This window comes from Pieris napi, chromosome 16 (genome assembly GCF_905475465.1).
Source record: "Pieris napi chromosome 16, ilPieNapi1.2, whole genome shotgun sequence".
In the NCBI taxonomy this organism is placed as follows: domain Eukaryota; kingdom Metazoa; phylum Arthropoda; class Insecta; order Lepidoptera; family Pieridae; genus Pieris; species Pieris napi.
In genome coordinates, this window is record NC_062249.1 from 11,034,478 (window position 1) to 11,060,363 (window position 25,886).

At 33.0% G+C, this 25,886-nt stretch overlaps 1 protein-coding gene across 1 annotated transcript in view; it reads right to left on the reverse strand.

Annotated features, from left to right (window-relative positions):
• Positions 1 to 25,886, reverse strand: part of LOC125057212 (semaphorin-2A) — a 405,445-nt gene that overhangs the window by 179,618 nt on the left and 199,941 nt on the right. The window lies entirely within an intron of this gene.

Below are 25,886 nucleotides of genomic sequence, written 5' to 3' on the forward strand. Positions count from 1 at the left end.
ATGTACACATTCAACGTCCGCCGTTTCGGATTTAACGTTGGTAAAAGAGGGTTGACTACACAATAATAATATACTAAAACATATAGTAAATTATATATATTGTAATAACTTTCAATTTGAATTTCTACTCCATATGGTACATAAGTAACTAAACATTAGATACAAAATAAAAACATAGAAATCCTAGTCAGGCCTCCGCAGCTCAAGTAGTTTTAATTAGCTGACATGAAATGAGAGAATTTTGTCAATAAATAAAATAAATATTGAACAGAATCAATTATATATTTAAGCCAATCCCTCAACTTTAAAGACGAGTTTGTGTAGACGGATTTGCATTTATGAATAATAACTGAAAAAGTTAGAGTCGCAAATCCGCTTTCATTCCGATATTACAGTAAGTATAATACGTCAAAGAAAAATACTGCCTTTCTTTTGTTTATACTTTGAGGGAAAGTTGCGAAGGCTTTGAGTACTTCTTTGCCTCTCCAACACCGAGTTTCACACACTTTAAGTTTCATAACAAAAAAGGGTTTATCATGGAATTTCTTTATATGATTTGCTCCTATTCATCTTAGTCTTAACATGGTTTGTGAATCTTGCGCACCCTGACGTTATTAGGAATAACTTGGAGAAAGGTATGAATGGTATGTAAGAAAGAAAAACCGGCAAGTCTTGGACCCAAATTTAAGGTTAAAACCAAGTGTTGTAGCGCCAATGTATTTTGTCATATATTTTTTTAGTTATAGAATAATGTAAAGGTACGGCAACAATCAAATCAAATCAGAGAGCATGAAATCGTCTGTTTGAATTGTCAAAAACCTAATTTAAAAGGGAATTGTGAAGAGAGACTTTTGTTATTTTTATTACCTAAAAACTGACCCTTCATTTCTACGTTTTTACCTTTATTTTTATTTACGTACGCTTCCTTACATTTAAAAAAACAAACAACATAAAAGTTATAACGGAAATTAAAAAAAAATCAAATATGATGGGTAAAGTGTATGAAGTGTACGTAACCAAATCTTGTACAAAATATTATAGAATCACCAACCTTAATCAAAAATAATACAAAAAAAAATAAACTAAAAACTAAAAAGTTAATCTCACGGATTCATGAATCGCGATGCAAAGAATAAGAAATACAAGAATTACAAAAGTCACAAATGAGCAGGATAGAATATGGTTAAAAATAGTTTTATTGTCCCTATATCCCTAAAATATTTTATCAAAAAATATGCAACGATGAAGGACCATGTTATCGATTATATGATTAAGATTGATTGAATTGAAGATTAATATAGATGTTAAAGATACAGTTTAATATCCTAGAAAACTGCTATTCGCCCAGCCTAAGAAAATATCGACGCAAAATAATGTAGCTCATCATTTGTAGGTGAGAGGCGTTCTAATTACTGGCGCAGGCGTGGCCTGTCTGTCACCACAGCTGATTAAAGCGTCAAGAAGCCGAAAGTCCGTGATAATTACTCGGCTCATTCTGTTGCAGTTGTGTTATTAGTCTAGGAATTAATTAATAATTTATCTTTCTTGGGCTACAATGAAATATAGAAAAGTTGTTAGAACGAGACAGATTTAAAAAAACACTACTGAAGACTTTAACAGACCAGACTTTAATTAAATTCACTGAAATAAACGGAGGAGTATACCCGTTTTTACACGCTGTATATTAGCTTCACCTGTATGTATATAACCGACTCCTTCGGACTCGATTTTGACCCACTTTTAACGGACAGATTTAATTCAAACTTTGCGCACCTATCAAAGATCGATGACAATGCAATAATCCGGAAAAAAAATGAAAAAAAAAAAACTAAATAATAGTTTAAAAAAACTAAATAACACGCTTTTAAAGCACATCAAACTAAAAAGTGAAAAATAATTCCTAATTTAGGCTGAAAATGGTAATGAAAAAAGCGTGGGGCGCTCTGTGCCATATTTTTCGTCTATCGAGCAACCCACGCTTTTTCACAATAATACTAGTATTTTTTGTTCATTACCATTTTCTGCCTAAATTAGGAATTATTTTTCACTTTTTAGTTTGATGTGCTCTAAAAGCGTTTTTTTAAACTATTATTTATTTAGTGTAGTGGTTGGAAAATAACCATAAAAAATAAATTTCTTAAAGTTTTCACACTATGTGTATCAAATACGAGTTCAATCATAATATGTTATAGACGTTGCGCCTACTGAATACTGTCTCCGACACTATCGACATATTATTTAATAATATGTTCGCAGAGAGAATTCACAGTAGTGATATTGTGTACAATTATGTGTTTAATATCATATATGTACTTTATTATATTTTATTTAATGTATCTCGACATTATCGTCTTGGCTTAGTCTGTAAGGATAATGTATGTATTTCTGTAATAAATAAATAAATGTTAGAGGTGAACGTGTTTCTTTTTTCTTTTTTTTTAACTTATAAAGTTCACAAAAAAGAGTGCGACTTTACATGAATTACAATCTAGCCTATACATTAATTATGGCTACTAAGTAATATTATGCTGACTTAATTTTCAATACTAATAAATAGCTTAAACTAAGGTAATGTTAATTAACAGTCTTAGTGTTCTAGACTAGACACTATGTTCGTGTGTCCGAGTTACCGCAATTGCACTTATATTCTCTACACTAGGTTTTTTAAGGTTTAGTTCTCTTTAGGCGAACATGTATTATACATTTTATTTAGATAATAATCGGTCAAGTACGAGAAACTTACGAAGCCCCAAGTGGTGCTTTGACCACAGAAACGCTTTAAATAGTTAATACCATTTCCTAATCTAAATTAATTAAAATTCAAGGAAATTCCAATGTTCGCAGGTAAACCACAGTTTTGGTCGTTTTGCACTTTCTCATCAAATCCGGTCTAATAACAAATGTTTCTTTGAAGTCGGTTCTATGTAAAGTGCTTTAAAATATTGGAAAAGGGTCTTTGATTGTCGAATTGATTAAAGCGTTTTATCATTATTCAAAGTTTGAAATAAATAGGAATTATAAGGAAGTATACTATATATATAGATTAATACATTAAGATTTATAATTTTGATAAATATTTGTCGCTGAAGCGATTAATATTTGCCAAGTTGTTATCACAATCGTTGTCCATCATTTTTATTTGATTTGTAAAAAACAAGGTGATGCAGGTGAAATTTCATATTCTGCCTCAACTTCCGATGATCATACTTAGCTGCAGTTATTGTTGTATATGTTAACGTAAAATTGTAAACACCGTTAGATTGTAATCTATCTCGCGAGATTATAAACTGTCGAAAGATTGTGAACCTCAGCTTACTGCTTACAATTTAACGTATTATTATTCGGTAGATTGTACTACACTAACTTAGTTATCATTCAAATTTCTTTGGTCAATTACAGATTAATTTTACTTTCCAACAATTTCATATAACCACCGAATAATAATACGTTAAATTGTAAGCAGTTCGTTGAGGTTCACAATCTTTCGACAGTTTATAATCTCGCGAGATAGATTACAATCTAACGGTGTTTACAATTTTACGGTGACATGTATATGTGTGTATACACATAACTCCTAATGACTTCTTGCCGCTTATACATAGGCTGCACTAAAACTATCGGGAACGGAATAATACCACTGTTCCTGTCATATTAAAATTTTTAATTGAGAACTCCTTTTTTTTTAAACGAAAACCATTTTTTTTTTTAAAAAAGATTCTCGGTCTTTTCACAAAGTTTTATCAAACTTGTTTAGTCGTTGAGTAAATGGAATTGACTCGAGAAAATTCAAGAGCGATGATTTATTATGACTTTCGGTGTTGGTTTATCACAAAAACAGTGTGTAGACCGGATGATTTCTGCATTTGGTGATGAAGCCCCATCTTCGAAAAACTTACTACTTACTTACTTCGAAAAGCAATAAATACATTTTTAAATAGTAATGTTGTGTCACTTCCTTGATTCCCGAAATTTTCAGTGCCGCCCTCGTATTTAGAATAAAATTTGTTCGAAATACACAATTTTAGTTGAGCAAATTTTGATGAGGGTAATCTCTGTCTAAAGAAAACTTTATAAAAGACAGTAGTAAAATATTCTTCCTTAAAAGTTTTACTCAATACTAATGCAAACCTACATTTCAATAACTATAATTCCTAAATATTTGCCTTAAATTTTAGCAAGAAACGAACATTCAACCGAACTGAAAGTTTCAGTAGTATTATGAAAACAAAAAATCTAAACTGAAAATTATTTCAGATTTAAATATAGTTCAAGACCATGAACTTTATAAAGTATTTATACGAAACTCACCTACATTCACCCCAACTTGTATTTACATAGCTCAGAAGTTGGTCAAGATATCTTGAGACTGCCTTTTGCCGCGGCCAGATGCGATATAGTGTACGCGAAGTTGTTTGTTCTTATTTATATTTATTGAAAAAGTTGGAAACATTCTAGATTATAGAGGTAAATAGAGGGAAACTTTTTTCTGTAAATATATGTAATTTGTAAAAACGTATAGTTTCTATCTATTCTGTATGTGTTTATATAAAAAATATTATTAGAATTCAAAATTAAACAACTTGAGAAATATTGTTCGGATTAATACCAGCAGCTGTCATCATTGGACGTCGAGGCAGAATACGAAATTCCACCCGTATCACCTGGACATCCGTCGTTCCACAACTAAGCGTTTTTAAGGCAGTTTTTGCCGCGCACCACCATGTATGAAACCAGCTGCCCACTGAAGTATTTCCGTACTAATTCGACTTAGGGTCCTTCAAGAAAAGAGCGTACCAATTCTTAAACGGCCAGCAACGCACTCGCGAGCCCTCTGGCATTGAGAGTGTTCATGGGCAGTGGTATCACTTAACATCAGGTAACCCTCCTGCCGGTTTGCGCCCCCTGTTCTATAAAAAGAATGTCCTCTAATAATCTTGGCCATTCTTTATTGTTAGGTCAACTCAGTCTGAAACATTGCCTTTAACTGAATACTTTTTAAGACTTCTGTTTAAACTAAAATACCAAAAATCTCACCAAAGGAGCTACAAGTTTCTTATTCTTGAATTGTGATTCTATAAGCAAACAGCCAGTCGTAAAATCTACGGCTCTTGAAGTTTCCTGAAGAACACTGGTATAGTATATAGCTTTCTGCTTTGGACCTCTTTACTTCTTAATATCAGACGAGCTCAGTCTTTAAATTTATTTAAAAATCAACTTTTTCAGAATTTATTTTCTGCCTCGTAATAAGCTACTTTTAAGTATTAATTGTGACTTGTTAAACGTAAGATTAGCTTTTAGATTTTTTTTAAATATTTTAATTACGTTTTGCTTAAGTTGCATGTTGTGATTTTTTTACTTAACCCCCTGTAGGTGTTTATTTTTTATTTTTTCCATACTAGGGTTGCCTGAAAGAAATATAACCTGTTTGTTTATATGTATGTTTAAGGTAACGCAAATAAATAAATAAATATGTTACAACAGTATCTCAATAATATATTTGTTATTAAGTCTCTAATTACTATGTTTTAATTTAGGAAGCAATTATTTCACACAATGTATAAAAGAAGGAAGAATAAAGATGGAAATTAGAAAAGTGCGTTACTTTTTTATAACAAGACGAGGTCATTAGTGAGGTGAAAAAATGCAATTACACTCTCAACGGAGTCATTAACAATAGTTAGAGAATGCTCGTTACTGCTGCAATATGTTACATACTTAGCACCTGCGAAAGTTGAAATAATAACGTATAATAAGGTAATAAAAACTATACGAATTACTTTTAGTTTTTATATGAATTTTTGTTCCAACATTTTCGTGTTTGGGACAAAGTTTCTCTGTACCTACTGATACTTTTTGTATTTGCGTGTTTGAAGACGCAATGGCAGCTCTCAGCTCTCGATACCTATACTTTCCTTATCCTTAAATAATGCGTTAAAACGAATAATAATTTATTTTATTGATCAAAGCTTGCCAACGCTCGGCACACTGATACATTGGTAATAGAACCTCAAAATACATTTTTTAATGTGGCAAACTTATAGGCAAACCATACACGAAGAGATGATACAAATATTAATATTCCAAAAACTAAACGAAAATCGATTTTAAAGTGGGGGGCAACTACGGATATCCAGACCCAGCTCCTTTATCAATCTGGACATCGGTGAGCTCTGATCAAAACCCATTCTTTGCAAAGAAGGGACAAATGGAATAATGGGATGCCTGGGGTATCTAGAGAACATTACACGAACACGTAATGATGCAATACTATAAAAAAGACATTGAGCAATTGGATATGAAGAGCGGCAAGCAGTGTTATGACCGGAACCATGAATATTAACTTGTGTATCTGACACCAGGCTACTAGATGCTTTTATTAATGAAGTAAATGTAGATTCCCTTTGCATGAACTGCGTAGCCAGAATGTTTTGAAGACAGTCTTAATTTGTATGATTTCATCGTGCCATCTTTTAAGTGGTAGTGTAGCTGTTCATTGGTAAGGAACCAACAAGCGATGGAAAAACTGAGATATTCGACTGGAATCATTGCAAAATTGCAATGTTTGAATTTACAGCGGTTCCACATAACTTGAGCGTCAGTCCAGGTTGGTTTATACATTTGTTAACTAGTAAGCCTTTTTCTTATGAATTTTTCCTAATTGTAAAGTAAGTGCTTTGCGTTTTGTAAAGATGTATAACGCATAAGTAACAATATTTTTTCAATGTAGCGTTGTGTGTGCGAAAGAACGAGTAAACATCGTTCAATACAAACGATGCGTCCGAACTGTCAAATGTGACATTATTGTTTGATTATGTCAAATGTCAGATTGGGAATTACTTCATGAAATCGTAAGGTATAGTGCTTTTCATGAAAGAAGTCCCGCGGTGATTTTTGGAACTAAATTTGACAGGTCGGCAATGTTGTCATTCGTCGATGTTATCAAGTTCGTTTGTCGTGGTAGATTTTTGTGAATTTTTAACTAGCTTAGTGCATTTTAAAGATTGATTACAATGCCAAAAGTTGTAAAAAGTTCGGCTCGAGAAATGATAAAAAGGTGAAAGAGTTCTGTGAAGCGGAACCTAAGAATCAAGGTGTTTTAATACCACTAAACAATGTTCGGAAGAGAGTTGGCGCCATAACGGGTACTTTTTAGAGTTGCCATTTAATAATTTTTTGCTGTATTGATGGGACTTTTATGATATAAATTCGTTTTTGCGACAAAATTGAATAAATACATAACGTGATGAAACTAGGTAACTGAAATTAAAACATATACTTATTACATATTACATAAGCATTATAAAGTTACTATTATTTTTAATTGTTCATAATTTAATTGCAGGTGTGTCAGAGAAAACTGTAACAAGAATTACAAACGAAGGTATAATAGCGGCGTGTACTTCGAAAAAAATTGTAACCCAACAATTATGGAATAAAACTCTGAATAAAAAATTGTATTGCTTTTCTTTACCCTATTTTCTCATCTTTTCCCTGTAAGTAGGTAGAACACCACTAATATAAGTAAATAAAAATATACTTTTTACATAACAGAAATATTGTTTCATCGAAGTATGCAGAAAATAATATTTGATAAATTACCTGCTAAATGTAAATAAAATAGGTAAATTTTTTACTCATAAATGGCAACATTACGTTATGCGATTGCAGCGCCGCGTCTGGGGGACTTCTTTCATGAAAAGGACTATAATTTGGATGTATTCCATATATTTTCTTCTTGCGTATATCTGTGTGTTTCCCAAAAATAAATAAATCATGTTAGACTTGACAAAGGTCGATTTTTATTTGTAAAACAAATAAAAATATACATTATGAACCAATTATAAAAAGTTACAACATTTTAAATAAAACTAACAGTATTTTATAACAATGTTTTGTTTTCTTCGTCTAGATTTAACTTGATATTTTTAAAATAAGTTTAAAAGCTCTTTTGAATAGAATTCTAAGAATTACTCCAGTTTATAAAGAATATTTATAGTATTAACTGTTTTATTTGTAAACCTGTGTATGAAGGTAGGGCGGTGTGGACTCGGTCCTTTGTACAAAGAAATTCATTGGAACTGCATTTGACATCAAAGTGGTCTTACACGCTGTATTCGGACTGTAAACTGCTTTTGAAGCGTTAAAATAAGACATATTACTTTTTACAGGTTTTAATCACATGCACAATTTTTGTATTTATTAAGTATTCAAATTTATTAATTATAGTAATTTATTTTTATCAAAAATATTAGGCAGGTAACTCTGTTCGATTCTGAACGTCGAACTCTTTATTAACATTTATTGCCAGTTCAAACAAGGCGTAGAGAGTGGTAACTACTTCTAATTCGGTAGCGTTATGGCTTATTATATTGGCCATAAATTCCTGCAAATATTGATATTTTTTTTGCAATGAAGTGACCAGTTTTCTATGAACACGATGTAAAAAAAATCGCAGTATGAGCAAGTGTTATTTGAGGAGATATAAAATAAAACACTACTGGGGCACATCAAGAAGAGAGTCACGAACTTAAAGTTAAGAATAGCGTACATTTACTAGTGACTCGTACTATTTCATATGGACGCACTGTTAATGGAGCAAACGTCCTTTTTTAAAATACCTTCCCGTCTTAAATTACGATAAAAAGTGAGAGAGTAAGATATATTTCTCACAGCTACATTTCAATACTAGTTACTAAAACTCATTATAGCCCGTTAAGTAGTTTTTAGATTAGACAGTAACAAACATCTTTCTTTTACTTTTAAACTTTACCGTCTGCAGATAAGTCAAATAATACTATACTTTTTAAATGTAATTAAAACTTTACACCATATTTTTTATTCATGTTTGAGAGCACAACTGTACTTGTCAGTAAATCAAATATTCAACTAAATCAAAGCAAATGATTGCTCGATGCCTGACTAGACTTTTGTGGTCGGCTTTTGGTTTTAGACATACCGATTTTCTTGAACGAATGAGTTAATTATGTACATTGATTATTTGGTGCACAGGGATTCAAACGCAACCCGGTGTAGAGAATTGATTAGCGAGAATCAAAATATCAAAGGCCGGCAACGCACTCGCGAGCCCTCTGGCATTGAGAGTGTCTATGGGCGGCGGTATCACTTACCATCAGATGAGCCTCCTGCCCGTTTGCCCCCTGTTCTATAAAAAAAATCATTTATTCATATAGACAACGTCAGTCAAAAATTAAAAATACTTAAATGTTACTTTAATCTTTTTGTTCAATCAGTACGCTTTTATATATTCTAATTTAATAATAAATATAGACTGTTAAAAAGCAGTGTTGGCCTAGTGGCTTCGGAGTGCTACTCTCATCCGTAGGTCTGAGGTCGTGGGTTCGATCCCGGCTGTGCACCAATGGACTTTCTTTCTATGTGCGCATTTAACATTCGCTCTAACGGTGAAGGAAAACACCGTGAGGAAACCGGCTTGCCCTAGACCCAAAAACTCGACGGCATGCGTCAGGCACTGGAGGCTGATCACCTACTTGCCTATTAGATTGACAAATGATCGTGAAACAGACACAGAAATCTGAGGCCCAGACCTAGAAAGGTTGTAGTGGCACTGATTTATTTAAGACTGTTAATTAAGATTATATTAGTTTAAGCTATTCACTAGAATTGTTGAAAATTAAGTCAACATAATATTACTTATAAGACATAATTTTTGTATAGGCTATATTGTAATTCATGTAACGTCGCACTCTCTTTTGTAAACTTTATTGCAGGAAAAAAACTTTCGGCGCTGAAGGTCCTCTTTGTTCCAGAATGAAATTAACTTAATTTTCTTGTCAATATGTTAAGATTTGCTCCTTATCACATCTTTAGCACTAGACTGCTATCGGTTTGAATTAAGAATGAATTAAAAGCTTATCGTAAAACGTCACGTTGTATTTCAATTCTATTGGGGAGGGTAAATGTATGCAATATTAAGCTGGTTTCTGAAGGAACGCATGGATTAACCAATCAAATGGAAATAAATCCATTTGGCCTGAACGATAAGGGAGGCTGACCAACGTATGGTCGTACGGATTAAGATGAGTTACTGCGAACTAAATTTAAGCGAAAGGGATGCATTTGGGTAATTGGTTTCCAATTTTCTGCTTAGTTCGACTAGTTTTAGTTTTAATTGTCACAAAGACGGGCAACGCATCCGTGAGGCACCCGTTATATTTTTTAAATCTACCATCACGTATGATACATACATTTCAATTATTATATGTGAGTAAACTATTGATGCAAGGTTGCTGGAGGCGCACGTTTGCTACATTATATTTAAAAAATTAAAAAAAAGTGGTGCTACAACCTATTTTAGGTATGGGCCTCAGATTTCTGCAAAACACTGCTACATTATATTGAGTTTTTTATTTTCTTTAAAACATAAGGCATACAAAAAGGACAGTCATCGCAAATCATGAACCATTTTAGTGGGTGCGTTTTCGGCTTTTGAGGGAAGAGTACCTATGCTCTTAAACAGTTGTTTGTCGTATCTTCCAGGGAAAACCCCCTCCAGAAGTCAATTCCACTTGATAAACACTTGACAAACAAAAGAAAATGTCTTGTTTGGTTAAATAAGATAAACTCTAAAAATATAAAAAAAATGAAACAAATGAAAACAGTATAATTTATTTCAGAACGTATTTCAAAGTTTATTTAACTTAAGATGTTATTTGTTTTGGCTCAAAAAATATATATGTGTAGGTTGAAACTCATCAGTCAACAGTTGAAAACGTAATATGATTTGAAAAATATCAAAAAACACCAAAATTTATTAAGAAAGAATAACTAGAAACAATCCGTCGGCGTCTGCAGATCAGTTAACGCACATGTGTATATCCTGAAGGAATCTATTCCAGTGCAACAATAATTGTTTAAAACGGCCTCTGAAAGGTACATAAGCTCTGTAGTATACAAGATTTCAACAATAAATCTTTGTTATAAAATATTTAATCCGATTATAGTTCTTTGAAATAAAGTAGGTCTCTCCTAGACATTTCTATTTTCACCTCTAACATTGGGTTTATTCACCTCAAATATTCTAAATGTACAAGGACAAAACAGCTTGGCATACAATTTAGAAAATAAAAAGACATTTTAGTCTTAAATTATTTTATAATAAAATTTTACGAATATTTTGCACCACTTTTATCGTATAATGCAGTATACGATAAAACTGGTTACAAGCTTTATGTCGTAATAACATATAGCTATGATAAATTATTTTAAGTGAGGAGTCCTCTTTTTACCAATAGCATATATATCTGTTTTTTATAGAATACATCTCATGGAAGGTATTTTTTAAAACCTAACAATATTAAATATTGAAATTTACATGTTGTTTCAGCCATATTGTATCCAACATGGCAAAACTCAAAACTCAAAATATCTTTATTCAAGTGGGTAACCAAGTCCACTTTTGAATTGTCAAGTTAAATTAATTGTAAATTTACATTTACTACTAGTTCGCAAGTCAAGGGCGTAGAGCGGGTAAGAAGAACTGGCAAGAAACTTTCCGCTACTCTTTTTAATCGCTAAGTATTGTCATACAAATTGTTTGAACTGGAGCAAATCAATCTCAAGGATTAGGATCATTTAAGTATTCCTCAAATTTATAAAACGCTTTATTGATTAATTTCCGTTTAACGAGGGCTTTGAATTTATTTAGTGATAATACTGTAATTTCGCTTGGGAGTTTGTTATAAAAACGAATACAATTTCCATATAAGGAGTGGTTTATCTTTTGGAGCCTGGTTGGTCGTACACTCAAATTAGTTCTATTTCGCGTATTATACTGTTGAAAGTCACCATTTGTTTTGAAATCGTTTATATTTTTTTGGACATACAACAAGGCTTCAAGAATTTATTAACCAGATAGTGTCATAATATTTAATTCCTTAAACTTATTCCGTACCGACTCCCTCGGAGAAACACAACAAATACCCCGAACAGCCCGCTTCTGCAGCACAAATATGGATTGAACCTCTGCAGCAGCACCCCACAGTAGAATACCGTACGACATAGTAGTAGGCAACGATGGCAAGCGGATTGGATGTCCTTGATCCCTTGGATAATGGGACGAGGTTTGGTGTGGGATGCTAATTGTGTAACACTTTAGTCCGGTTCACCTTTCTCGGATAAGCACAAAAACTGGCGCGGCTGCAGAACAGGCGGAAAATAATAAACAGCTGAAATATAAGAGTAAGACTTTAAGTTTGATTTTGTTGCCTTTGGAGTAGACTCTTGGACCGTGGATTTCAAGTGATAGTAGCTATATTCCGATACTATTACCAGTGACCAGAATATTGTTAATACTATATATTTTTGTGTAATATAAATAGTACTCTAATATCTAAATCATCATTTAGTGAGCAATTAATCATTGGTGGAAGTTCTCGAGTCTCCAGCTTTATTGTGTTTAAGATCTAGTGTCAAACTTAGATCTCCTGAGCTTAAACTTAGTATTATAATTGTGTAAAGTTTGAGTCTAGACGAATATATATGCTTGATAAGCATTTATAAAACGTTTTTAAATGTGTTCCTGTTTACTTAAAACGATTCGCTTAGGTCGAAATTCCAATAATAGGCCTGGAGATAGTGACACAAAATTGTGGGTCATTTGTACCAGTATGGCGGTTCTTCAGGGGTCTTATTACGTAATGAAAAAAAGAAAAATGATGGTCATAGCGCTGATACCGGCGGCCCAAGCGCGTGGGCGTTAGTCGAACTCGTCTTAATTACGACTTTCAAACGATTTGTTCCACAAAACTTCTAGTACTTTCCGATAGTCCAAAAAAAATAAGAGGCGGCATTGTCATGCCATACTTCTCCGGTGTGACTTACAGCCCGCCATACCGACGCGAATGCGTTAATTAAAAAAAAAAACAATCATTTTACCAGGCAAATTTTTGCACAGTTAACCATCGTCGTGCAGCCATTTACGAAAATCATTTCATTAGCAATTCTTCTAACTGGCCAGTTCTAAACATTTTTAAGTGTTACCCACGTATTAAAAACTTTCTAAATATGTCTCCTTGAGGTGGCCATCACTCGCTGATTTCTACTTAAGGCATGTTGAACGAAGTAAGTAATAGACTATAGTTGCTTTAAAATAATATTTAAAAGTAGTTTTTTTTATAGAACAGCGGACAAACGGGCAGGAGGCTCATCTGATGTTAAGTGATACCGCCGCCCATGGACACTCTCAAGATCCAACTTGCCGGCCTTTTAAGAATTGATACGCTCTTTTCTAGAAGAACCCTAAGTCAAATTGGTTCGGAAATACTTCAGTGGGCAGCTGGTTCCACATAGTGGTAGTGCTTGGCAAAAAACTAGTACTACTAACTACTAAAGAAACTCTCAGTCTTGAAATGACGGACGTCGAGGTGATGCGGGTGGAATTTCGTATTCTGCCTAGACGTACAATGATGAAACATGTTAGTATTTACGATAAGCAAAAACAAAAGAAGCACAAAGCACCAAACGTGTTTCCTCGTTCTCTTATGACAGCAACATAGATGCACAATAACAGTGAACAACAGAATAATAGTGCTAGTCTAAAACTATCTCGAAGTTTCTAACAGATGCGATATAGGTATTTGCTCCCAACTTTGGGCTCATTCTTTGATTTTAGAATTCAGGCAATGTATCGATCAACTCTCCAGCTATTTTACCGATTAAGGCATTTGTAGACAATCAGATGCCTGGCTTTGTTTCTCGATAGCTTTGCATTGTCTGTTCGGTGTTTATTACGTTGATTATGTCTACATTGCGTGTTACGAGATAGTGGGTTTTAAATGTATCAAGTATCTAGTTTTGAAGTATCAACTGAAACCCGCTATTGTTAGATCTCTGGTTTAGTATCAGAGTATTGAGGATTGAACAATATAATGTTGAAGCTTTCAGGGTTAGCTATGCGTTTGAACTCTTGAAACAATATTTTTTACCATGCGCGCATTTGCGTACGGGGGGTGAAAACATCGTGAGGATGTCGGTGTGTCTTAAAGACGCGTATCAAGCACAGAAGCTTGCCAATAGAGAAAAATTAGCGGCTGTAAAATGTTTAACCATTGCCCTAGAATGTCACGGGGTTTCTTGTAAAACTTACAAGATAGTGAAATAATCGTTTTCTACAAAAGTTTATGCTGATAAAGAGCAGTGTTGGCCTAGTGGCTTCAGCGTGCAACTCTCATATCTGAGGTCGTAGGTTCGATCCCCAGCTATGCACCAATGGACTTTCTTTCTATGTGCGCATTTAACATTCGCTCGAACGGTGAAGGAAAACATCGTGAGGAAACCGACATGTCTTAGACCCAAAAAGTCGACGGCGTGTGTCAGGCAGTGGAGGCTGACCAGCTACTTGCCTATTAGATTTAAAAATGATCATGAAACATATTCAGAAATCTGAGGCCAAGACCTAAAGAGGTTGTAACACCACTGATTTGCTGATAAAATTGTGTTTTGGTATCAAAATTATACCAAGCATTTAACTTAATCTTTCCATAGGAAAACCTAAAAATATTTCGTCTTACAGATTTATCTAAACGCTTCGAAAGCAATAAAATACGAGCGCTTTATAAATTTGGGGAATCCCTTATCGAATTTTAATGAGACTCGTGACAAAGGCAAAGACAAAAAACTGGAGATTTTCATTTCATCACATCGTTCATATTAACTTAGAGACGTAAATATGCACGCAATTTTCATCCATTCCTTTCCTAATGACTTTCACTGACATGGCGCAAAACCCCTCATTTTACACTTTGACGCGTTCACTTACGCCTATTTCTGTTACGATCTTTCCCAAAGCCGGAGTCGTTAACACCTAGTGATAAGGTTCAGTATTCTACGCTATCAATCCGCGAACGAGTTTGTCTATTCTCGGTCTTGCGAGTACTGATTGAACGGAATTTGATAGGTCACAACTCGCTTTTTTCTCTTGCGAAAACGCACTTTGAATTCACGGCATAAAAGTGCGGTAAGAGACAGACTTACGAAGGCACATTTTCGCTGTCATATCGTTTTGTCTATTGGTAATACGCGTTTCACACCTTGAACAAGAGAACCCTTTCTTTTCACACTTTTATAATAACACGGTACAAAAGAACCATGCATGTGTAAATATTAATTGCTGTGTTGCGTCACAATAAAATTAAACGTCGCTCGCCTCGACTGGAGTTTTGTAATGTCCAAAAATAGAATGGATTTTAGCAGCTGCATCGCAGTGTGGATTATTTTAAAATGTCACATATAAATTTCACTGTCCATCAATTAATTTACCTAATGAAAACAAGTTGCATTTGTTTTTCTACTTTGCTATTATCCTTATTACTTTATGGATTACCATATCAATTAAATTATAAGAGAAGAATGTAATAATAATCGTTTTTTCTCACATAAACTTAGTACATAAACAAGTGACAGTTATATATTATTATAAATAAATAATTGTCTATCTTCTATTTAGGGAAAATGCTAGTTTGTGTGAGACTGATGCCTGCTAAAGGTAAGAGTACCTGTATTACAGGCCATCAGGCCTCGACCACTTCGGATCGACAGAAGGTCTTAAAAAGTAGAGAAAAACTTAGTGAGAATAAGCAATTTTTATTACATTAACAAAAAAAAAAATTGTGAAATGTGTTCAAAATATTGATTTTCAAATCGGTTTTACAATGTACTGAACTTTTGCTAATAACAATTGCAAAGATTAAGATATAGTAACATTGTTTCCAAATAGAAAACGTTTATAAATATATTTTTGAAAAAAAAAGGAATTAAAAGAACATGCGGCAATGTTTGTCTGTATTGGTGTGCACTTATATCACTAAAAGTTCTAAGTGAGAATAATAAAATATATACATCTTCACCTGGAGCAATTTTATTTAAAATACACAAGTAAAACAATTGTATTTAACTTCAAAAACAATTCGGGATTATAACGCGTTTAACATTTATATAATTATCAATTAATTTACAACTTGCGTTTTTATATGTAGAAATAAATATCTTCTAAATAATATATTCTAGTAATTTTGAAAATGGAACACTGTCCATCATAAAATAACGAAGCTATAATTCATAGACGCTAGAACTGACCAATAGGTAACGTTGAATGCCAGACATTCCTCGTCCAGGTATGAAATATAGAGTTAGAGGCGCCGAGTATGCGAAGTGACTTTCAACATAATATGAGAAATTCTGAAACTTCGAGACGTATTTATACGAAGAATTTAAAGCCAACGTTCGGAAAATTCTAGAACAATTTAAATTTTTAATAGGTACAGGCTGAGGGAAATTAGTTTGAGGGCGAACTTTGACTGTGTTCTTCGAAAAATGCAAATCGTTATTGAAGTAATATTAAAATTTACTTTCTGAAATGGAAATTAATATATCTTCGTTAAAAAAATAAAAATGTTATCTTATAATAGAGGCTTTTCATTATCCACTTAAATAACCTCTAAAAAGCTTAGTAAGTATATTAGTTAGTAACGTTACACATATAACAAAATATACATATAACATACACACAGAACAAAGTGTGCCTTAAACTCTGTTCATGTGGTCTATTAACTGCTCTAATTCAGTTTCAGAACTTATGATAGTTCTTTTCGTCTGTTCTATGCCGTTAGTTTGAGAACTGAGGCCGTAATTTAATAATAAGTATTTATTCAAGCGAAAACTAAATTAACAATATTTAAAGCAATATAGCATTTTCTTTTTGATGATGTTAAAAATATATATAGTGTTTTATAAATAAATGATATTTTGATTTAAATAAATAAATACGAAAACTTCGAAGCAGGCAAACAAGTACTATCATAAAATCTGACTTTGTGTTCGTGAATAATAGCCTAATTTCAAACCCACTTTGACGTAGGTGATCTTTGTCACACACCCCTCAGAACATGGTTTTTCACTTTGAAGAGATGAATATGAGGATGAGTGAATGTGAAAACTTTGGAAATTTACAGATAACAATTTCGGGCGTAACCCCTTTCAATGTGATTGTTTATTTTAACCAAAGGTGATGTTATTCTACAAGCGGCTGGTGTTTGTTCAATGCGTTTTATCTGATTCCTGATGAGAAAAGGAACATTAGTGTTAGTAATAAATTAGAATAACAATAACCAGTGGCACCTTTTTAGGTCTGGGCCTCAGATTTCTGTAACATTTTTATGTTTGTCTAATAGGCAAGTAGATTATAATCGTCTGAGCCATGCCGGTTTCTTCACGATGTTTTCCTTCACCGTTTGAGCGAATGTTAAATGCACACATAGACAAAAAGTCCATTGATGCACAGCCCGGGATCGAACCTACGTTCTCAAGGATTGGAGTTGCACGCTCAAACCACGAGGCCAACACTGTCAAAGTAAGAATATTTTTCTTTTATGTTATTTTAATATTTAAAGCTCTGTAGTTCTTTTTAATTCTTGGTTAGATTTTCTAGAGACGACAAAAAAGACAAGATAATCTTTATTATAAAGCGTGGATCAAAGATTTTATTACCATGGTTACCATTTTCCTGGAAGAATATCGTAACCATAGCAACAAACACAAATCTTTAGGCCATAAAGATACAAAGAAATAAAACAAAACACTGCAACTTTCTCAATTTGAATTCAGAACTTTTGACAAATTGGCTAAACATCAAGTATTTTATCAAAAAAAATTAGTGTGGGTTTAATATTATTCAGAAAACATGCAGAAAGCTAATACGTTGAAACGCTGTTTGTGCATAAAGTGTGAAATAAGGTTGCTCCTAAAATGTCAGAACAAAATATACAACGTAATTTATCAATCTTCCTTTTATTGTGATTTGAATCAGAATTTACAAATATATTTTGTAATGATAATGCACTATTCTCAATTTATTAATGTGTTTCTGTATGTTATAAACTATACTGTTTTATATTGTACGCACCAAAGAACCTCTTTGTAAAGGAAAAACAGTCTTTAGTTTTAGAGAACGAGAACATAAAAAACTCGAATATTTTTTATCATCAAATAAATTGTTTCTGTCAATTTATTTTTAAAACATCGGACGCAATATTTTTATGTTAGCAATAAATTATTCATTGAAAATGAAACGTCAAGAGATATTTACAAAAGACTAGAGATTAACACACTATTAGCGTCAAATTGAACTAAATAGTTATGGTTATTTCTAACTAAACTTAGAAATAACCATAACTATATTCATAAACAAATTACAAATCTTTTGTTTTGCAATCTAACCTCACGATATGTGTCAAAATAGAAAAATATATTATTATTATATAAAGGCTTACCAACGCTCGGCACATACATTGGTACAAGATAAGTAAATACACGAAAAATTAAAAAAAAAATTAAAGGAATATCTTTTTTAAAGTGTAGGCAACTATGGATATCTAACTATATATAATATAAATATATACATCTGTAATTGGAAATAATAATAAATTAACTATGTACATGAACAAAGTACAAACGAAACGCACTAACATCATTTCTTTCACAATAATAATAATACTAATTGGGATTTATTACCTAACATTAAACCGAGAATACAATACTCAAAATACTATTAGTTAGTCAGTCAGTTATTAATTCTGATACAATACACAATGTTTACATCAATGAATAAAGCAAGACCATCAATTGTGCATACCGGCTTGTCTGAATGCCTGAATGCCCAAGTTGCGTTATTCAAACAATTTCATCGGCATAGAAATTGAAACCTAAAATCTGTGGAATGTAATAGCTAACGTGTCAATGAATTTATGGGTGATTAATGAGATTATTCGAATTTTCCGAACCGTTCAGGAAAGGGGCATGTAAGAACAATAGTTGTTCCATCAGAGTTATAGTCAGTTAAGAGATACATTACGAACTTGAATTGGGTTACATTAAAAAAGTGCGTGCGTACAAAGTACACATGTCAGAAGTGAAACTTCTATGGCAAACTAATTTTTAAGTCTTGTTCATATTTATACAAATCTAAAACTTTAGATTTCCGAGACTTAGAGGGAAGGAAAAAGGAAGATATGTAATTTAATGAATTTAATTGTCAGTAAAATATTAAAAGTGTCGAAAATTTATACAAATTATTAAAAAAAAATGTTATTTATTTCTTCGATAATAATAACACGTGGAATTTTAATTTACAATTTACATATAAAATACTAATATTTCATAAATTCTCTTTACGAAATTTTAATTTTAAAAATATAATTTCTATAAGGTAATTCGCCCTTCTCATTTTTCTTCGACAAAATCGCTGCACATCTTTGTGATGTTCCGTAAAAATCCGTTCTCGATGGCCGCCGTTCCACAACTGAGCGTTTTTTAAGGCAGTTTTTGCCACGCACCACCACTTTGTGGAACCAGCTGCCCACTGAAATATTTCCGAACCAATTCGACTTGGGTTTTTCAAGAAAAAAGCGTACCGATTTTTAAAAGGCCGGCAACGCACTCGCGAGCCCTCTGCCATTGAGAGTCTCCATGGGCGGCGGTATCACTTAACATCAGGTGAGCCTCCTGCCCGTTTGCCCCCTGTTTCACGTTAATTTATGACTATTTTATAAACAATACCGCGAATTAGTCAAGCATAATTCTGTCAAACTCAGTCGCTTATTATCATAATATCTGCTAATGGGTATGTGGTTGTACTCATCCACTCTTTGGCCCTAAGGGTATTCATTTTCCGTTTTTCAGACATAATGCATTAGAGGTTTAGTCTCATTACTTCGGTATGGGATTTTGTTTCATGTTTCATACCGTTGAAAATCAAAATTAACTACCGTGTGAATGATAAATTAATTAGAATTTGTAACTAAAATGCTTGAGAGTATTAAATGGTTAGAGTTTTTGCATTAATAATTTTATTTTTTATTAGTTATAATTTAAATGTTTGCTATGATCATATAATATACAAAATATTGTAAGTTAATTCATAATAAATAAATTGTCTGCTTACTGGGACTTCTTTTACCGATTTTAAAACGACTTAGGGTTCTTCAAAGAGCAGACCAATGCACTCGCGAGTCCTATGGCATTGAGAGTGTCCATGGGCACATGGCATGGGCATGGTATCACTTAATATCAGATGACCCTACTGCCCGTTTTATTTGTTTTTTAAAAACACCTTATACCAACAATTAGATATATTAAAATTATGTTTTTTGTGTGTGTTTTTAAATAAGAACGAATACCAATCATGCTTTAATATTATTTTAAAGAATTAAAAATATTTGTTCACCCTTTGTAATCGCCCTTTAAAATCTTCTATAGATATATCTTCGCCTTGGTCTAAGAAGTCGAGAATGTCATTCAAACTAAATGTGTTTGCTAACACCGTTATGCAACATACACACAAATATTCACATTTAACAGTACGAGTAGTGTGGCTCATTTTCGTTTTAGTAATCATTGTAAGAGTCACATAATGGTGATTGGATTTCCGATACACTGTTCTCATTTCCAAACACTGTGGTCGTTTAAGTAATCATTATAAGTGACTTATGGTTGATCTGAATTTATTTAATGACAATACTTGAACATACTACGCCAGGGTTGTGTTTTTATGGAATCTCGGTGTTGCCAGTTCATCTCTTCCGTTCTACGCCCTTGATTTGAGAACTGGCACCGAATGTAAAATTAGAAGCATTAATATGTATCTCTTTACTGACAAGTCATAAGTGTACAATGTGTTAACCATATGATTAAATGATTTTTGAATTTGGTCTCATTAGCCTTTAAAGCTCAGCTCGGGCTGTACTCAGCTCGGGTTGTGCTCAGCTTGGGCTGTGCTCAGCTTAGTCTGTATGCTCAGCTCGGGCTGTATCTCAGCTCTGGCTATATCTCAGCTCTGGCTATATCTCAGCTTAGACAGTATGCTCAGCTCGGGCTGTATCTTAGCTCAGCTGTATCTTAGCTCAGCTGTATCTTAGCTCAGCTGTATCTCAGCTTGGGCTGTATCTCAGCTCGGATTGTATCTTAGATCGCGTTGTATCTCAGCTCGGGCTGTATCTTAAGTCAGCTGTATCTCAGCTCGGGCTGTATCTCAGTTCGGGCTGTATCTCAGCTTGGATTGTATCTTAGATCGCGTTGTATCTCAGCTCGGGCTGTGCTCCGCTAAGGCTGTATGCTCTGCTCGTGCCGTATCTCAGATCGTGCTACATCACAGCTCGCCCTGTGCTCAGCTCGTGCCGTATCTCAGATCGTGCTTATCACAGCTCGCCCTGTGCTTATCTCGGGCTGTGCTCAGCTTGGGACAGGGTTGAAACAAAACATATACATTAATAAACAAATATCAGTTTTATGAAGTATTTGAATGAGTGTTATTATAAAAATCAATAGCCATTAAGGTAATTGACTTTTAAAATAAAAGAAAAGTTTTGAATAAAATTATCATACATCAAGGGGAAAATCTAATAATACAATATTGTACTATTCAAAGGAAGTACTGAGAAGGAATAGTAATACTTCTGGTACTTTATGGATTTAAGCTCCGTATTTTTAAGGCGACAAAACGTGATCGGCATTATTGAAGTAGCATTGTTCGGTTTCAAGCACTTGAGTTCGTTCAGATTGTCTTATTTGAATTATTAGACAGATTTAAAAGTATTATAAAAATCAGTACCTATATAAGCTTCAACATACAGATCTTTCCACAGATATCTGTATGTCTCCTTGTTCATTTCTCTTGATAAATAAATAAGCTATTGATTTCTGGCACTTATATATGGAATATTTGGACTTCGAACGCATCATGTCAGACTTAAGAGTGAAGCGGGACGTCTATTAAAAACTCAAAACTCATAATATCTTTATACATGTAGGTAAACAAGTACACTTATTGTCAAGTTAAATTAATTGTTAATTTACATTTACTACCAGTTCGCAAGTCAAGGGCGTAGAGCGGGTAAGAAGAACTGGCAAGAAACTTTCCGCCACTCTTTTTAATCGCCAAGTATTGTTATACAAATTGTTTGAACTGGAGCAAATCAATCCCAAGGATTAGGATCATTTAAGTATTCCTCAAATTTATAAAAAGCTTTGTTGGTTCATTTTCGTTTAACGAGGGCTTTGAATTTATTTAGTGATAATTCTCTAATTTCGCTTGGGAGTTTGTTGTAAAAACGAATACAATTTCGTATTAATATTAGAAAATTATACTAAAAAATGTGACATCACAAATTTCACACACATACACATCAATTATATTAGAACAGAAGCAAGCTAGCAAGGGAAAAAATTAAACCACAAAATAAAACGATACAGCTAAAACTCAATGAAAACCTCAATAAGAGCATGATAAACAAAGATACGGTAAGTTGGAAGACTGCAATTAATATTCATAGTAGATAATAATTAAGAAATAAGTTTGTACAAATTTAGTATAACCCTGACATTTGGACTTTGGGTCATTAGTGGTTTTTGTAATCAAAGTATTTGATCTATTTAATAGTAAATAATGTACAATTAGTAATAATTATATGTAATAGTAAATTTTGTGATAAGCAATTTGACTCAGTATCGCTTTTTACAAAGTTCTCATTGCTTTACATTATATGCATATTGTAATAGGGTAGTATAAACGGTAAAACGTGCGATTAAAATCCGTAGCTTTAAAACCACAGCTGTGTCCAATGAATTATATTTTCTATGCATTAAAACTTCTCATATAACATGCCCTTACGAATAAAAAAACAGCAGAAAATGTCTGTCATATATCACAGAATAAATAAAAAATACATATAACAGCCCATAGTACAGCTTTATTGTTGCTTTTTGAATGTTTAGTTCAGTTTAGATTTAAGCTACTTTACAACCCAAACACGATCAGGCTATACCGTGTTAAATTATTTCCCTTATAGATTATCCCGAAGATAATAAAGGGGATTTTATACATTTGCTGAACCCAACCATAAGTTAGGAATATTTATTTGGTTTTAATAATGGTAATTACACGTAAATTCGCATTTAGAATGTAAAGGCTGCCAAAATGGAACCGAATAATTTGCAATTTCATTTACGCATGTACACAAAATTTCTATTTTTGTCTGCACTCTGCGTTATGCAAATGAGCAGGTAATTGGTTTAAAACGCGTGTTTATTACATAGCTTTTATTGGGGTTGTATTTAATGTTGTATAAAGTTTGTTGTGCTTTCGTATATATTGCTCAACGGAGGGGAATTAAATGGTAACGTAAACGATTTATTATTAATTAAAAAAACTGCCAATTTGGGATTAACTCTTAAATTACATCCTCTTGAAGTCTATTTATTATAGACAACGAGGTTTTGTGGGCAACCGTAAACGTGTCGCGTTCACAATTACAGAAAAAGAAAACTGGTTTTTAGGTTTTTCCGTGAAATTTTTCCCATTTTTCTCTCCATAAAAACCTTCCTCACAGTTCAAGGAATAAATAAAAACAAATTACTCGAATTGGTCCTGCCGTCTTCGAGTTTTGCGATTCATTTTTACTTACATAGATAAGAGATAACAATTTTTACTAAAATTATTTTAAAATTTTTCCTGTACGTACTCGAACACACTTTAAAGTAACACCTTAGAAACCTATTCCTGAGTACATTTTTGTTAAAATAATAATAACATTTAAATTATAACAAACAAAAATTCAGTTTGACAAAAATCTATTTTTAGGCTTTAAATTTCTCCGTGCACAAGATATCATACAACTATTTTTAGACAAATTATTATAAACCTAATAAACCCTGAAATTGTCCCTTAGAAAAAACACTTCCACAATATCAAGCTGTTTTAAAGCGAGATCTCGAACAAGTGATCCTCTCAATCGACGGTTAATCTTTATTTGATTTCAATTAACGACTCTGATCGGCCGGACGGACACGTTATTCTTAGCGGGTTGGCCACTTTGCGCTTCTGATTGAACTGAGATTCAATTATGGTTCTCTGCGCTGATTATACAATTTTTAATGTGTTTATAATCTGTCGTCTATTATCGAACAAAATCTAGTTTGAGTAAGCTTGAAGTAATAATAAAAAATAGTTTTTTAAACGCTGAGAAATATTTAAAATGATCTACTTTCAGTGATAGTGTAATTTCGATATGATTGGTTTTTTTTTAAATTTAAATCATTACAATGTATTAAAAAAAATTGTTAAATAGCCAAAGGTACTTAATACCAATATTGATTTTAAAGTTTGTGATTCAAATTCCCTAATCTCACTACTAACTCAAAGTCAAACTCAAAATATCTTTAGTCATATAGGTTACACACATATAGGTTATACACTTATGAACGTCGAAAAAGAAGTTAAATTAATTGTAAATTTACATTTACTACCACTTCACAAGTCACTAGGGCGTAGAGCGGACAAGAAACTTTCCGCCACTCTTTTTAAGCTAAGTTTTGAGTCATACAAATTGTTTGAACTGGAGCAAATCAATCCCAAGGATGAGGATCATTTAGGTATTCGTCAAATTTATAAAAAGTTTTATTGATTAATTTACGTTTAACAAGAGCTTTGAATTTATTTAGTGATAATTCTCTAATTTCGCTTGGGAGTTTTTTTTAAAAACGAATACAATTTCCATATAAGGAGTGGATTACTCAATTGATTCTAGCGCTTAAAATGAAAATTTATAACTTTAGTCATAATACTATTAATTAGTAGGGAACGTTGCAAACACTTGTAATTATTTTTAGAAGTAAAATGTGTAGTACTCATACGAAAGCTAGGAATTTAATTTATTCCCTGATTCGAATTGCATTTTAAATACTACTGTATGCTACGCATAGTGCTACGACGCCCAGCTACGTAGAGTATAGCGCGTTTGTTATGTTTCGTAGCTTACATCGCAGCTCCCTTATTATAATTTCGAAAATAAAATAAAAATGTTATATTAAATGTATAATATACACAATAATGCTGCTGTGAACTCACTCTGTGAACAAATAAAGATGTCGATAATGTCAGAGACAGCATTTAGCAACGTCCTTGCTAACGGGGATCTGTGCAACAGATCTAGCCCTTGGTATCGAAAACAACCTTGACCTTCGCCGTCGCACATATCCCCTAAGTACAAAGAAACCGAGTTCTTGGAGAACACTTGGGTTGCTCACCAGCCCCCGCAAGACTTTAAGTTTATAGTATACGTATTGTTTCGACTAAAGCACGTTGTGTTTGAGGGAATGCCCTCAAATTGCATTTAAGCGTTCGTTAAAACAGCATAATAAACAGCGGGGCAGCTCCAGCAACATCTTACGGATGATAGTCGAGAGAATGGAGTGTCCCTATTTACGACACTTCTCCGACATCTCCGCAGGGCTTTGTACCTAATAGTTTTTATTTAATTACTTTTTTCTTATTTTTACTAATTCTACTAACATAGATCTTAAGAAACTATTGTTACTAACTCACTAATCAATCAATGGACCGTATTTTTCTGATGAATAAAATTATTATTATAATTAGAGAACTACACTGTAGACAGCAATCACGCAAATATAGTAACGTTGAAAAAGTACCTTACTTCATATATACTACTTATATTTTTAAACAAATACCTCTTAATTAAAATAAATAGCCCTAATGAAATGCAAATCATCAATTCAGTCCACAGCTATGAAACAAACAAATTCTCAAAGTGCCTTGTTCTGAAATCAAACAAAACGTCGACTTAATTGAGATTGACTAAACTTTACACAGATTTCGTCTACACCCGTATCGTGTGATGTTATCATTGTAATAATTAATTTAATGACAGACTACATAGACTGGGCTTGTGGTTTTTATTTTTAAACTAGCAGACCCGGCGAACTTCGTTCCGCCTAACAGTCTAATAATATCGTGTTAACTCTAGTTAAACTTAATTTAGGATTTCATTGAGGTAAGG